Source organism: Monodelphis domestica, chromosome 5, assembly GCF_027887165.1.
Source record: "Monodelphis domestica isolate mMonDom1 chromosome 5, mMonDom1.pri, whole genome shotgun sequence".
In the NCBI taxonomy this organism is placed as follows: Eukaryota; Metazoa; Chordata; class Mammalia; order Didelphimorphia; family Didelphidae; genus Monodelphis; species Monodelphis domestica.
Window position 1 is genome coordinate 75,778,437 of NC_077231.1, and position 9,942 is coordinate 75,788,378.

Consider the following 9,942-nt stretch of genomic DNA (forward strand, 5'->3'; position numbering starts at 1 on the left):
TCCAGCCAAGTGGTGCAGGGGTAACTGTTTAAATTTAGCCTTAAATACTTACCTCCTGGATGATACCAAGAAAGTCACTTAACCTCTGTCTGCCTCATCTGTAAAATGAGGGTAAAAATAATGCCCACCTCTTAAGGTTATTGTGAAGATAACATTAGATATTTGTAAAACATTTTGAAAACTGTAAAGCACTAAATAAATGCTATTATTATCCAGCATAATCAGCTTATATTCCATTTGAGGGGTCAGGAGTAGGGAATGTAACATATATAAATATATATATAACATAAATGTATGAATTAAATCTAAGTATATAACAAAAGATTATTAACAAATCTGAGAATCAGGAAAGATGTCTTGTAAGGGGCAGTACTTGAGATGAACCTTGAAGAGAGCTAGGGATTCCAAGAGTTGGAGATAAGGAGGTAGAGTATTTCAGTTCTATACAAATGCAAGGAGGCTGGAGATGGAATATCCATTCTTACTCAAATGGAAATTTTGCCTATGCTAATGCTCAAAGGGACTGCTCTTGGGAAGAAATTCAAATCAAATCCAACATCCTGCTACCAGGCAAAGCCAGATGGAGAACTTCACCATCTATTCTTTGGCTGTTAGGAGATAGATGGTGACATAACCACCAAGTATAGAAATCATATTATTAAAGCAAAAATTCTTTGGCTTTGGATAGGAAAAAATTCATTTGCTTAAGCAAAGCCACTAACTTAGACTAAATGACAATGAGGAGGTCAGATTACATTATCTGTAATACCCTTTTCAACTCTAAGATTTTATTGCAGAATAAAAAAATAATGCCTGTTTTTCTTCAATGTCACTGTGATGTTTCCCCTTCAGCATCTTATCTCCAAAGTGTATCTGCCAAGGGAAAATTAAGAAACTCAAATAATGACAAGAAAAAATCCTGGAGGCCATAGAATAATAGCTCACATGTTCTGTGCCCTTTAATAATAACCCCTTAAAATAGACAGTGGGGTGGTACAGTAGAAAGAGAAATACATCTAGAATATACAGTCTTGGGTTCAAATCCTAACTAGCACTATCTTAGGTAAGTTCCTGTATTTTCCCTGGGCTTCAGTGTCCTTGTTTGTAAAATGAGATGATCATAAATTCATAGATATGGAAAAGACTATGGATGCCATCTAACTCATTTGTCCAAAGAAGTTATATTAGAAGGCCTCTGGAATACCATCCAGCTCTATAACTATTATCCTCTGTGCCAGGCATTATTCTAAGGGCTAGAGATACAAAGTAAAATGGTGGGGTTGGAGTGGAAGAATGTTGTGATACACCCAGGGTCATAGTCAACATCCCAAACCACTGTCCTATCTCCAAGATTACCATTCTTTCCATTCCGCCATATTGATTTAATTGGAAATAAGGATCCATGAAGATATATCCTTTGGAAATGAAATCATAAGCATTCTCACTAACTACAGAAATAGATGATGACCTAAGAGTTGAGGGTGATGTTACCCCTCCTGCCATGCTCAAAATCAGTCATGTCTTCTCTCATTGCTCTGAGGAGGAGCAGCTGTTAGGTGACAGTCCCCTTTCCTGAGCATGCTTTCACTGGGGTGATAAGAAGCAAAAATATTGCTGTGGGCATGACTATTTTGGGTTGTCAGGCTCTGCATGTTGCTATGAGATCTCAGATTAGTGGTTAGGCGGGGACAGGATGTCTTTCAACAGCTGATCAACAAAGCTCAAAAAGTTATGTCCGTTTCTCAGAAATTGTGTCGGTGTGTGAAGACAGCGTGAAAGAATTCTATTTTTCTTCTAGGTGAACTTAATGGAGGTTAGTTAGATCCTGGCTTCTTTAGCTATTATTTTTAAACATCTTCATGTTAAAATATGGCATTGTCTCCTTCTGTGCTCTCTGGAGTGTTGCTTGATTCGAGGGATGTTCATCCTGGTACACTCATCATTTTTTAATTATTCTAAAGCATCATTTTCATCGGAGTGCCATTCGGTGTTAATGAGTAACCACAGAGCAGTAATGTGTCAAAAGCTGGAGAGGCCATTTAATAAACTAAGGTACTGAGGGGAGCTGGGATATGAAACTACAAGGAAACCAGGCTCTGGCAGTGAGAGCTGCTGGCCCAAGGAGGTTGTGAATTAGGAGCCTCTCATCTGGGTTAGCATCTAATAAACTGGAGATGTTAATGACAGAGCACCATTCCCCAGAAATCCAACTGGACACACTTTTCATCTTTTCCATTTCTATCTGATCTTCCCAAGGAAATGGCTTTCCCAAAGCAGCCTATTTGAATACTATCTTCCTCCTTTCTCACCTCTCCAGCTCTTATATTGAGATAAAGCTGATTTCTTCAATGTTCTGATGATTATTCCATTCGATTTTTCTTATTCCTGCCTCTGGAATCAAAGGATCTGGGCTTAAATTCCAACTCTCTGACTTACTAGCTCTGTAACCTTGAACAAATCACTGAAATTCTCCATACCTCTGTTTCTTCAGCTGTAAAAGGAGGGGTGTTAGAAGGGACCTTGGAGGTCAAGAAAGGTAGCCAAGTCATTTTGAAAATGAGGAAAGAGACTCAGAAAACTTAAGCGATTTGCCCAGGGTCACACAGCAAATATAAAAGTCAGGATTCAAACTCAGATTTCCCAATCTCCTGAGGGTGGAATTTGTCTTGGTTTACCTAGGCCTAGCACAATGTCTGATGTGTAATAGGTGGACCAGTAGATAGAGTGCCAGGTCTAAGGTTAGGAAAACTCATCTTCCTAAGATTAAACTTGGCCTCAGACATTTACTAGCTATATGACCCAGTATAATTTACTTCGCTCTCTTTGCCTCAGTTTTTTTTTTTTTAAACCCATACCTTCCATCTTGGAGTCAATACTGTGTATTGGCTCCAAGGCAGAAGAGTGGTAGTTAGGCAATGGGGGTCAAGTGACTTGCCCAGGGTCACACAGCTGGGAAGTGTCTGAGGCCAGATTTGAACCTAGAACCTCCCGTCTCTAGGACTGGCTCTCAATCAACTGACCTCAGTTTTCTTAACTGCAAAATGAACTGGAAAAAGAAATGGCAAATTACTCTAATATCTTTGCCAGGAAAACCCCAAATGGAATGACTGAAAAATGAGCAAAAAATCCCCAAACAACAGCAAAGGCTTAATCAATTCTCATGGTATGGAATGATCTCCATTTCTATGATTTTTATGACTATTTCTTCCTGGACAATCTTCTCATTGAGTTTTTATGACATTGCTGTTATCTTTCTATTGGCTTGACTGAACTTTCTACTTCTCTTTTACAAAACCAATCAAACAATCATTTATTATTGAACCAGGAACTGTGGTCAGTGCTAGGGATACAAAGAAGAAAAATGTTTTTAATGTTCCTGCCCTCGAGGAGTTTACATTCTTTTTAATTTTTTAAAATTTTAATTAATTAGTCAATTTAGAATATTTTTCCTTGGTTATAAAAGTTATGTTCTTTCCCTCCCCCCTCCCCACCCCTTCCCGTAGCAAACACACAATTCCACTGGGTTTTACATGTGTCCTTGATCAAAACCTATTTCCATGTTGTTGATGCTTACACTAGGGTCATTGTTTAGAGTCTACATCCCCAATCATATCCCCATCAAACCATGTAATCAAACAGTTGCTTTTTTTCTGTGTTTCTGCTCCCACAGTTCTTCTTTTGGATGTGGATAGAGTTCTTTCTTATAAAACCCTCCAAATTGTTCTGGATCATTGCACTGCTACTACTAGAGAAGTCCATTGCATTTGATCATACCACAGTGTATCCATTGCTGTATATAATGTTCTTCTGGTTCTGATCCTTTCACTCTGCATCAATTCCTGGAGGTCATTCCAGTTCACATGGAATTGCTCCACTTCCTTATTCCTTTGAGCACAATTGTATTCCATCACCAACATATACCACAATTTGTTTAGCCATTCCCCAATTGAAGGGCATCCCCTCGTTTTCCAATTTTTTGCCACCACAAAGAGCGCAACTATAAATATTTTTGTACATGTCTTTTTCCTTATTATCTCTTTGGGGTACAAAACCCAGCAGTTTTATGGCTGGATCAAAGGGCAGACAGTCTTTTATCGCCCTTTGTGCATAGTTCCAAATTGCCCTCCAGAATGGTTGGATCAATTCACAACTCCACCAGTAATGCATTAATGCCTCAATTTTGCCACATCCCCTCCAACATTCATTACTTTCCATTGCTGTCATGTTAGACAATCTGCTGGGTGTGAGGTGGCACCTCAGAGTTGTTTTGATTTGCATCTCTCTGATTATAAAAGATTTAGAACACTTTTTCATGTGCGTTTTAATAGTTTTGATTTCTTTATCTGAAAATTGCCTATTCATGTCCCTTGCCCATTTATCAATTGGGGAATGGCTTGATTTTTTTATAGAATTGATTTAGCTCTATAAATTTGAGTAATTAGACCTTTGTCAGAGGTTTTTGTTATGGAGATTTTTTCCCCCAATTTGTTGCTTCCCTTCTTATTTTGGATGCATTGCTTTTGTTTGTACAAAAACTTTTTAATTTAATGTAATCAAAATTATTCATTTTACATTTTGTAATTTTTTCTAACTCTTGCTTAGTCTTAAAATCTTTTGTTTCCTAAACATCTGACATGTAGACTATTCTGTGTTCACTTAATTTACTTATAGTTTCCTTCTTAATATTCAGGTCATTCATCTATCCATTCCGAATTTATCTTGGTGTAAGGTGTGAAGGAGTTTACATTCTAAAGAGATAAAACATAGCCACCATATATCAGAAAATATGAGATATACATAAGATGGCAGATAACTTCAGAGGGGAGAACCATAGCAGTTGGAAAAGGATCCAGAAAGACTTCCTGTGACATTTAAACTGAGCTTTGAAGGAAACCAAGAATTCAGGGCATATTAGCTGTGTCCTATCCCATGATATATCCCCAGTGCATTTATGTGGGTCTTTTTCTCTTCACTCTATACACTGTACCTCTTGGTGATCTCATCATTAAAACAATTAATAGAGATAAGCAGAGAATGATTCCCCATTCTACATATCTAACCCTTATTTGTCTTCAGAATTTCAGTCCTCTATCTGCAACTGCCTGCTATCCATCTCCACCTGAATATCTTTATGGCATCTCAATTTCATCCTACCCCAAACTGAATCCATTGTCTTTCCCCCTAAACTAATACCTCTTTCTAATTTTCTTCTGTCTATTGAGAGTACGATCATCCTTTTAGTCATCTTGCCATTGTCTTCTCTCTGCTCATATTTGATCAGTTGTCTTGCTGGTTCTATCTTTACAAAATTTCTCATACTTGTTTCCTTCCCTCCCCCTGACCCCACCACTATAATTCAGGCCCTCATCCCCTGATGCCTGGATTATTGAAACAGTCTCTTAATTGGGTCTCCTTGCCTCAAGAGGCTCTCTTTCCATTCTTCTTATAGCTTCCAAGTTGATATTCTAAAAACAAAGGTGTGGCCATGTCACTCCCTTATTCCAGATGCTACTTCCTCTAAGATAAAATACAAACTTTTCTGCACTGAAAACCTTCACCATCAATTCCAACATATGGTTCCAAGTTGGCTTCACACCATTACAGATCACACTCTATAGTTCCACCAAACAGATCTATTTGCTATGCCTCCTCTATGACATCCCATTTCTTTTTGTTGTTGTCATTCATTCATTTTAGTTGTGTCTGACTCTTTGTGACCTCATTTGGGATTCTGGCTTAGTCTGCCATTTCCTTCTCCAGCTCTTAGGAAACTAAAGCAAACAGGGGAACGTGGCTTGCTCACAGATCTATTAAGTATCTGAGGACAGTTTTGAATTCAGGAAGATAAGTCTTCCTGACTGCAGGGCTGGTGCTTTGGGTATCATGGCACCATATAGCTGCCCTAATCCATCTCCCAACTCAGAGATTTTATACAGGCTATACCTTATCCCGGGAATTCCCTCTTTCCTCTTGAAATCTCTCTGTCTCAAATCAAGTGTCATCCACTTCTCATCCCTACAAGAGGCATTTTCTCCTCCTTCTCTATCCAGTTCTTAGTGTTTCTCCTCACACTGAAATGACTTGATATTTTGACCTTTGTAAACCTAGGGAATAGTATAGTGCCTGGTACATAATAAGGCTTAATTAATGCTTTTTGACTTGAATGCAATGGAATTCTCCTCTGTGGCTGCTATTCCCTGGACTCAAGCCCAGGAAGATGGAGAAAAATCCTGTAGAAAAAGTCTTCTCATACAGGACTGGTTATGGGGCAATATTGTGAGAAAAGCTGGGGCTTCTGGAGAGAGATGTTAAAGAGGAAAAAATCTTCCTCTTCCTCATCCTCCTTCTCCTTCTCTGTCCTTTACCAAGCCAATGAGTCCTGTCTGGTTCAATCAACTCAAGTCTTCAAACATTTCTTAATCCAGGCACTGTGCTAAGCACCACCAGGTGACCTCTACAGTTATCAATATTACAGCTACTTCTCCTCTTTGGGGCAACTAGATGGCTCAGTAGAAAAAGTACTGGGTTTGGAGTCAGGAAGACTCATCTTTCTGAGTGAAAATCCTACCTCAGACACTTACTGACTGTGTGACCTTGGGTGAGTCACTTAAGTTGGCATCAGTTTCTTCATTTGTAAAATGAGCTGGAGAAGGAAATGGTAAACCCATTGGTTATCTTTGTCTCCCTAAAAATCTCCATAAGGGGTCATAAAGAGTCTGATATAACTAAAAACTGTTGAGACCTATATACATGAAGAACCTCTATCTACACACATACATATATGATATATGACATATGATTTATGTCCTTTCTTCTCTCTAGATGCTCCCTTTGTCACTTTGCCTGATTATTTATTCCATCCTTGCCTATTATCCTTCCTTCTCTTCTCCCCACCTCCCCTCCACACTCCTCTGACACACATATCCACCCCAAACTCACCACCCACCAAGAAGAAAAGGCAGAGGAAGCCAGGCATTGAGACAGCAACATGGGGCCCCATGCCTAGGGTAGGTCTGCATTTTTTTGATGGGGGGTGAGTGTTTTTGTTGTTCCCAAAATGGGGTTGGGGGCAGGGAAAATCTTAGCAAATATCCCTAGCCTTAGAGGTTTCCTGAATGTGGAAATAAGAGCCAGAGCCAGAGACTAAAAATAAAGAGCTAAATTCTCCTTTATTGTGCACTTGTCCCTCTTGGGTAATGAGACACTGGGCTGGGGGCTGGGGGTGGCAGGAAACATTTAGTCTCTGCTTAGCTTCAGGAGCCATTTGGCTTGAAATAAGTAACTAGCCTCCCTGTGATTCAATTCACGGAAACCGTAATGAGTGGGCTCTCTGGAGGAAGAAGGTGCTCTTGACCTGACACCAATAGAGAGATGAGGGGGAAGGGGATGCTTCTGAGTTACTGGGCTTTCCAGTAGTGGTGATACATTAGTATGGACCCGTTCCCACTCTCTTGCCCCAGTCCTTGCTACACATTGTGGAGGAAGATGCCTATGCTTGGGAGTGTTATACTAATTCTGATCACTCTCACATTATTTTGTATGTGCTTCATATTTACTTAACTGCAGCTAGGTGGTGCAGAGCTGGGTCTGGAACCAGGAAGAACTGAGTCTCATTCTAGCCTCAGACATCTAACAGCCTTGTGACTCCAGAGACATCATTTAACCCTATTTGCTCCAGTTTCCTTATTTGTGAAATGTGTTGGAAAAGGAAATGTCCAATCACTCCAGTGTCTTTGTAAAGAAAACTCTAAATAGGGTGGGGGAAGCACAGTTAGTGGGCTCAATGGATGAGAGTCAGGCCTAGAGACAGAAAAGTCCTGGGTTCAAATCTGTTCTCAGACATTTCCTAGCTGTGTGACCCTGGGCAAGTCATTTGACTCCCATTGCCTAGCCCTTACCACTCTCATGCCTTGGAACTCATACACAGTATCAATTCTAAGTGTAAATCTTGAAATTTCTCAGACTTGTGAATGTTAAAAATTTCCACATTGAGGAATCCTCCATTGGAACAAATTCCCTACTGGTAAACATTCCCCATTTTGATGTGAGAACTCGCCAGGAACAGAAATGGGAGGACCTCTACTCCACCCGTACTTAAGACTGCTTTAGGGGAAAAAACTCCTTGCTAAACAATGAAAGTACTTGGACCCATGCTTATAACAAGGCAAGGAGTTCTTTGAGCCATGCCTGTTTTTTAGAATTGATACAATGAGATGCTAGGTACCTAAAAGGGTCAGGCAAGTTTTCTCTTAATGAGATTAGTTGACTCAGCTGTGTTTTCACTGGTTCAGACTTACTGAGGAAATTAGTCGACACAGCAGCATTTTTTCTGGTTCAGATTTACTGAGGAGATTAGTCAACTTAGCAGGAATTCAGATGGGCAGTCCTTTGGAAAACATCTACAGTGATTGGTAGATGTAAGGACTTAGGGGAGGTGACATAGGAGAAAGACCCCTATATAAGAAAAAGCAGAATCTCTTGAAAAAAAAATCCTTTTGGAGGATCTCTGATGAGGATTGCTTGGGAAGAATCTCTTGAGAGGCTCTGGAGAAGGGAAGCTCTTGGAGGACAATCGCTAAGGAGGTCTCACTGGAGGTCCTCTGAGGGGACTCTGTCCCTCTGGAGGATCTGGAGAGAGGCCCTTTGGAACAGTCTCTAGCTGGAAGGCTCTTTAAGGAGGACTCTGGCTGGAACTCTCTCTGGTGAAGTCAGCTGAGATGGAGCTGGCCTGGTGTCACTAGAATCCTTGCTTAGACAGACCTTGTGGTGAGTGTTAAAAGACTGACTGACTGATCTCTCTCTCTTAAGGCTCAGGTCTAGGCCATGTTGGCTTAAGGGCCTTCATACTTATTTCCTTTTTCTCTCTTTCTCTCTTTTCTTTAATTCCACATTTGTATTAATTAAAATCTCTATAAAACCTAGTTGACTTGGGTATTTGAATAATTGGGAATATTTCCCTGGCGACCACCTTATATTTGATTTAAAAACCAAGACACTGTAGTGAAACATATTTTCTGTGGTCAAATTTACTCACCCTCTCTTATATCTATCACAATTTATATCTTCCACCATTTTAAGTCATTACAGTTTACAACATCACTCTTTTAACTGTTACAGTTTAAGGCCTTCAACCATTTTAAATCTAACAGGTATCTATCAACCATTTTAATTATAACAATTTATGCCATACACTATTTTAATTATAACATAAGATAGAAGCAAGGGTTTAAAAAAAAAAGGAAGAAAATCCAAAATGGAATTGTAAAGAATCAAATATGCTTGAAATGACTCAACAAAAACTCAAGCCATTTTCCCCAGTAGAATGTAAACCCTTAGAAAGCAGGGAGTATTTTTATTGTGTCTACATTTCTGACATGTAGCACAGTGCAAAACACATAGAGATCAGGATGGGATTAAGGGTTTCATTGGTTTAGCATCCATTCTCCCAGATGAGGGAATTGCCCCTCCCAATTTGGATTAGAACCTTCCTTTCAACCTCATCTTCAGGAATTATTTAGAATACTGAGACACTGTGAACCAGCCTCTAAACTTTGAGAAACATATCACAAGAAGGCAAACCACCATTTACTCTTTCTATCTTTCCTAAAAGTTCAGTTGGAATCAGGTAGAGCTCCATTCAAATCATATCACAGACGTTGACTAGTTGTATGACTTTGGGCAAGTCATATAATCTTCTGTGCCTCAGTTCCCTCAGCTACAAAATGAAGAGGTTATGTTGGATGCTTTCTAAAGTCCCTTCTAGCTCCAGAACTACAATGTATGAATTTTTTAACCTATGATATCTGAGAAAATCCCTCCAAGAAATTGGAAGGAAGTTTTGATCTATTTTTTAGATGAAGGAATGGAAGATTCTAGAAGGTGTATAAATTACATCAAAATTAATATAAGAAGGGTGGTAGTACGATTCAGTGGAAATAGTGA

The 9,942-nt window shown here is 39.4% G+C and overlaps 1 long non-coding RNA gene across 1 annotated transcript; it reads right to left on the minus strand.

Annotated features, from left to right (window-relative positions):
- Positions 1-3,155: 3,155 nt before the first annotated feature.
- Positions 3,156-5,674, minus strand: LOC103094276 (uncharacterized). Its single transcript, XR_472473.3, has 2 exons — positions 5,194-5,674; positions 3,156-3,340 (listed from the first exon to the last, which is right to left on the minus strand). It is a non-coding gene; the product is annotated as an uncharacterized LOC103094276 (long non-coding RNA).
- Positions 5,675-9,942: the final 4,268 nt, after the last annotated feature.